At 49.5% G+C, this 6,767-nt stretch overlaps 1 long non-coding RNA gene across 1 annotated transcript; it reads left to right on the forward strand.

Moving 5' to 3' along the window:
* The first annotated feature begins 2,614 nt into the window (after positions 1-2,614).
* On the forward strand, positions 2,615-2,911 carry LOC118947023. The gene is made up of 2 exons (XR_005041651.1): positions 2,615-2,647; positions 2,769-2,911. It is a non-coding gene; the product is annotated as an uncharacterized LOC118947023 (long non-coding RNA).
* The last annotated feature ends 3,856 nt before the right edge of the window (positions 2,912-6,767 follow it).

A 6,767-nucleotide genomic window follows, 5' to 3' on the forward strand; every position in this document is an offset into this window, starting at 1 on the left:
GGAACACCCTGGAGTTAGAAGAACACAGACATGGAACACCCTGGAGTTAGAAGAACACAGACGTGGAACACCCTGGAGTTAGAAGAACACAGACATGGAACACCCTGGAGTTAGAAGAACACAGACGTGGAACACCCTGGAGTTAGAAGAACACAGACATGGAACACCCTGGAGTTAGAAGAACACAGACATGGAACACCCTGGAGTTAGAAGAACACAGACGTGGAACACCCTGGAGTTAGAAGAACACAGACGTGGAACACCCTGGAGTTAGAAGAAGACACTATGTCTTGTTCCGTACCCACCAGCCCTGTTCAACTCTCTCTCCTGTTAGTTAGCCTGCAGGCTGCAGACATGCCTGCGCTACTGTCTTACTGGCAGAGAGCCAAGTCTATATTACTAACCAGCATCACTGCAGTCCATCCACCACACTACAACACAGCACAGCACCACGCTAAACCTTTTGATAAACAGGTGAGGATTCCTCAGGCTGATACCACGGAAACAAGCAGCACCATGCCACACGGAGCAACAGAGAGGCTGAGAGGCTGAGAGAAGCTGAAAGAGGCTGAGAGAGGCTGAGAGGCTGAGAGACCACAGTCCCCTCTACTGTCCCATGTCTCTCTTCACCTGCTAACTCTGTCCTAATGGCCTATGTCTCTCTACCCCCGTGTCTCTCCTCCTCCCCTGTGTCTCTCCTCCTCCCCTGTGCCTCTCCTCCCCCGTGCCTCTCCTCCTCCCCTGTGTCTGTCCTCCCCTGTGCCTCTCCTCCTCCCCTGTCTCTCCTCCTCCCCTGTCTCTCCTCCTCCCCCATGTCTCTCCTCCTCCCCTGTGTCTCTCCTCCTCCCCTGTGCCTCTCCTCCCCCGTGCCTCTCCTCCTCCCCTGTGTCTGTCCTCCCCTGTGCCTCTCCTCCTCCCCTGTGTCTCTCCTCCTCCCCTGTGCCTCTCCTCCTCCCCTGTGCCTCTCCTCTTCCTCTGTGTCTCTCCTCCTCCCCGTGCTTCTCCCCCGTACCTGTCCCACTCCCCACTAAGAGCCCACCCACACGGTGTGGTGTGAAGCTGCCGAGCTCTGTGGAGGAAAGGAACCAGGACAAAGGAATGAGAGCACCGGGAGACACTGAGCTTAACTCAGCCCCTCCTCCTCCTCCTCTCCCCCTCTCCTCCTCTTCCTCTCTCTGTCCTCTCCTCTCCTTCTCCTGTACCTTTTTCTTCAGTTGCCGTTGGGCTTGTCTGATCTTCCTCTTCTTAAGCTTCTCGTCCTCAACAGAGGTGTCCACAATCGCTCTCTTCTTGATCTGAGATGCAGCCTGAGCCATGGTGCTGGGGAGCTGCGATGGAGCTGGCTGATATCCTTATAGAGCAGGATAGCAGGAGGAAGTCCTACCAGGTCTGGAAACAGCTCCTCTCTGTAGTATAGTATCCTACCAGGTCTGGAAACAGCTCCTCTCTGTAGTATAGTATCCTACCAGGTCTGGAAACAGCTCCTCTCTGTAGTATAGTATCCTACCAGGTCTGGAAACAGCTCCTCTCTGTAGTATAGTATCCTACCAGGTCTGGAAACAGCTCCTCTCTGTAGTATAGTATCCTACCAGGTCTGGAAACAGCTCCTCTCTGTAGTATCAGGGAGGAGGGCTGGGTGGTGATGGTGTGATGATGATGCTCTCTCTCAGGACAGCAGCAGAGGTAGTAACGTTAGCTAGCTAGCTAGGTAGCAGGGAAAATAAAACAGACCAAGCTGCTCCTCCCTGAGTGGTGTGATCCAGTGTTGTAGTATCCAGGAGGAAGATGGAGTCTGGCAGCAGACAGACGGCCAGGACGGATCCGTCTCTAGAGAAACAGAACCAGCTCTCTCTCTCCTCTCGCCTGCTGACGTCTTCATGTGGCTCGTGGCCCTACCTGAACCACTACCCATCACATTCCCTTCTCCCAACACAGCATCCCTCAGACAGGACAGGCAATGTAATGAGAGGAAGGAAAGTAGGTAGGGCAGCGAGAGATTGAGTAGGAAGGAGAGAGAGAGAGAGAGAGAGAGAGAGAGAGAGAGATCGAGTAGGAAGGAGAGAGAGAGAGAGAGGCAGCTGAGACTGGGAGGCAGTGTTACACCACCAGCTGGAAGTGCCTGAGTGAAAGGGAGGATAGGAGAGGGAAGGAGAGGAGAGGAGAGGAGGAGGGGAGGAGTGGGGAGGGGAGGGAAGGAGAAGAGGAAGGGAGGGAAGGAGAGGAGAGGGGAGGGGAGGAGAGGGAAGGAGAGGAGGAGAGGGGATGGAAGGAGAGGAGGAGGGGAGGGAAGGAGAGGAGAAGGAAGGCGAGGAGAGGGAAGGAGAGGGGGAGGGGAAGAGAGGGAAGGGAAGGGGAGGAGAGGAGGAGGGGAGGAGAGGAGAGGGAAGGGAAGGAGAGGAGGAGGAGAGGGAAGGAGGGGAGGAGAGGAGGAGGGAGGAGAGGGAAGGAGAGGAGGAGGGGAGGAGAGGAGAGGGAAGGGGAGGAGAGGGAAGTGAAGGAGAGGAGAGGGAAGGAGAGGGGAGGGGGATAGGTGGATTACTGGTTCTACAGACAGGGGAGGGGGATAGGTAGATTACTGGTTCTACAGACAGAGGAGGGGGATAGGTAGATTACTGGTTCTACAGACAGGTACAGAGGAGGGGGATCTGTAGATTACTGGTTCTACAGACAGGGACAGAGGAGGGGATAGGTAGATTACTGGTTCTACAGACAGGTACAGAGGAGGGGATAGGTAGATTACTGGTTCTACAGACAGGGGAGGGGGATAGGTAGATTACTGGGTCTACAGACAGGGACAGAGGAGGGGGATAGGTAGATTACTGGTTCTACAGACAGGGGAGGGGGATAGGTAGATTACTGGTTCTACAGACAGGGGAGGGGGATAGGTAGATTACTGGTTCTACAGACAGGGGAGGGGGATAGGTAGATTTCTGGTTCTACAGAAAAAGGAGGGGATAGGTAGATTACTGGTTCTACAGACAGGGACAGAGGAGGGGGATAGGTAGATTACTGGTTCTACAGACAGGGACAGAGGAGGGGGATAGGTAGATTACTGGTTCTACAGACAGGGGAGGGGGATAGGTAGATTACTGGTTCTACAGACAGAGGAGGGGGATAGGTAGATTACTGGTTCTACAGACAGAAGAGGGGGATAGGTAGATTACTGGTTCTACAGACAGGTACAGAGGAGGGGGATAGGTAGATTACTGGTTCTACAGACAGGGGAGGGGGATAGGTAAATTACTGGTTCTACAGACAGGTACAGAGGAGGGGGATAGGTAGATTACTGGTTCTACAGACAGGTACAGAGGAGGGGGATAGGTAGATTACTGGTTCTACAGACAGAGGAGGGGGATAGGTAGATTACTGGTTCTACAGACAGGTACAGAGGAGGGGATAGGTAGATTACTGGTTCTACAGACAGGGGAGGGGGATAGGTAGATTACTGGTTCTACAGACAGGTACAGAGGAGGGGGATAGGTAGATTACTGGTTCTACAGAAAGAGGAGGGGGATAGGTAGATTACTGATTCTACAGACAGAGGAGGGGGATAGGTTGATTACTGGTTCTACAGACAGGTACAAAGGAGGGGGATAGGTAGATTACTGGTTCGACAGACATGGGAGGGGGATATGTAAATTACTGGTTCTACAGACTGAGGAGGGGGATAGGTAGATTACTGGTTCTACAGACAGGTACAGAGGAGGGGGATAGGTAGATTACTGGTTCTACAGAAAGAGGAGGGGGATAGGTAGATTACTGATTCTACAGACAGAGGAGGGGGATAGGTTGATTACTGGTTCTACAGACAGGTACAAAGGAGGGGGATAGGTAGATTACTGGTTCGACAGACATGGGAGTGGGATAGGTAAATTACTGGTTCTACAGACTGAGGAGGGGGATAGGTAGATTACTGGTTCTACAGACAGGTACAGAGGAGGGGATAGGTAGATTACTGGTTCTACAGACAGGGGAGGGGGATAGGTAGATTACTGGTTCTACAGACAGGTACAGAGGAGGGGGATAGGTAGATTACTGGTTCTACAGAAAGAGGAGGGGGATAGGTAGATTACTGATTCTACAGACAGAGGAGGGGGATAGGTTGATTACTGGTTCTACAGACAGGTACAAAGGAGGGGGATAGGTAGATTACTGGTTCGACAGACATGGGAGGGGGATAGGTAAATTACTGGTTCTACAGACTGAGGAGGGGGATAGGTAGATTACTGGTTCTACAGACAGGTACAGAGGAGGGGGATAGGTAGATTACTGGTTCTACAGAAAGAGGAGGGGGATAGGTAGATTACTGATTCTACAGACAGAGGAGGGGGATAGGTTGATTACTGGTTCTACAGACAGGTACAAAGGAGGGGGATAGGTAGATTACTGGTTCGACAGACATGGGAGTGGGATAGGTAAATTACTGGTTCTACAGACTGAGGAGGGGGATAGGTAGATTACTGGTTCTACAGACAGAGGAGGGGGATAGGTAGATTACTGGTTCTACAGACAGGTACAGAGGAGGGGGATCTGTAGATTACTGGTTCTACAGACAGGGACAGAGAAGGGGGATAGGTAGATTACTGGTTCTACAGACAGGTACAGAGGAGGGGGATAGGTAGATTACTGGTTCTACAGACAGAGGAGGGGGATAGGTAGATTACTGGTTCTCAACAATGTATTGTTGTCATCCTCAGCCATCACATGCAGTGCTGTACGTATTCTCTATGGGCCCTGGTAGAGACAGAGGCTGAGACGGAGAGACTGAGAGAGTGAGGCAGGGACTGCAGTGGTTGAATATTTAATGATAAGGAGGAGGCGGGGCTGAGGCTCTCTCATGGGCTGTGCCATGTGTAAAAGGAGCAGGAGGAGGCAGTGATTGGCTGGAAACATAGAGAACGAGGCTGTCATTGGCTACCTGGCTGGGATGTAACTGTGAGTGGGGTAGAGTTGGAGAAGTGGCAGCACCAGATGGTTTCTACACAGTAAGACAGACAGTGAGTCAGTCACATTACAGATCCTACTGTTGTCACTAGACAGTATCTACATTTACACAGCTTCATACCGTTCCTTTACCAGAGACCTGCCGGAGTATACAGTATTACAGACAGTGAGACAGTCACATTACAGATCCTACTGTTGTCACTAGACAGTATCTACATTTACACAGCGTCATACCGTTCCTTTACCAGAGACCTGCCGGAGTATACAGTATTACAGACAGTGAGTCAGTCACATTACAGATCCTACTGTTGTCACTAGACAGTATCTACATTTACACAGCTTCATACCGTTCCTTTACCAGAGACCTGCCGGAGTATACAGTATTACAGACAGTGAGTCAGTCACATTACAGATCCTACTGTTGTCACTAGACAGTATCTACATTTACACAGCTTCATACCGTTCCTTTACCAGAGACCTGCCGGAGTATACAGTATTACAGACAGTGAGACAGTCACATTACAGATCCTACTGTTGTCACTAGACAGTATCTACATTTACACAGCTTCATACCTTTCCTTTACCAGAGACCTGCCGGAGTATACAGTATTACAGACAGTGAGACAGTCACATTACAGATCCTACTGTTGTCACTAGACAGTATCTACATTTACACAGCTTCATACCGTTCCTTTACCAGAGACCTACCGGAGGATATAGTATTATAGATAGTGCACCCAAGGGCAACTATATCTTTCCAAACCTAAACAAAAAATTGTTTTAGATGCTAACAAATGCTAACCAAGTACTAGTGAATTCTCAATAGCGGACACTAGCTAAATGCTAACAGGCTCAAGGCAACATAAATGAATTGCAAGGACAGACAGAGTCAATACATATTAGAATCACCTTTGGCAGTGATTACAGCAGTGAGTCTTTCTGGGTAAGTCTCTAAGAGTGATTACAGCTGTGAGTCTTTCTGGGTAAGTCTCTAAGAGTGATTACAGCTGTGAGTCTTTCTGGGTAAGTCTCTACGAGTGATTACAGCTGTGAGTCTTTCTGGGTACGTCTCTAAGAGTGATTACAGCAGTGAGTCTTTCTGGGTAAGTCTCTAAGAGTGATTACAGCTGTGAGTCTTTCTGGGTAAGTCTCTAAGAGTGATTACAGCTGTGAGTCTTTCTGGGTAAGTCTCTACGAGTGATTACAGCTGTGAGTCTTTCTGGGTACGTCTCTAAGAGTGATTACAGCAGTGAGTCTTTCTGGGTAAGTCTCTAAGAGTGATTACAGCTGTGAGTCTTTCTGGGTAAGTCTCTAAGAGTGATTATAGCTGTGAGTCTTTCTGGGTAAGTCTCTAAGAGTGATTACAGCTGTGAGTCTTTCTGGGTAAGTCTCTAAGAGTGATTACAGCTGAGTCTTTCTAGGTAAGTCTCTAAGAGTGATTATAGCTGTGAATCTTTCTGGGTAAGTCTCTAAGAGTGATTACAGTTGTGAGTCTTTCTGGGTAAGTCTCTAAGAGTGATTACAGCTGTGAGTCTTTCTGGGTAAGTCTCTAAGAGTGATTACAGTTGTGAGTCTTTCTGGGTAAGTTTCTAAGAGTGATTATAGCTGTGAGTCTTTCTAGGTAAGTCTCTAAGCGTGATTATAGCTGTGAGTCTTTCTGGGTAAGTCTCTAAGAGTGATTACAGCTGTGAGTCTTTCTGGGTAAGTCTCTAAGAGTGATTACAGCTGTGAGTCTTTCTGGGTAAGTCTCTAAGAGCGATTACAGCTGTGAGTCTTTCTGGGTAAGTCTCTAAGAGCGATTACAGCTGTGAGTCTTTCTGGGT

The sequence above is a fragment of the Oncorhynchus mykiss genome, unplaced genomic scaffold (genome assembly GCF_013265735.2).
Source record: "Oncorhynchus mykiss isolate Arlee unplaced genomic scaffold, USDA_OmykA_1.1 un_scaffold_119, whole genome shotgun sequence".
Taxonomy (NCBI): Eukaryota; Metazoa; Chordata; class Actinopteri; order Salmoniformes; family Salmonidae; genus Oncorhynchus; species Oncorhynchus mykiss.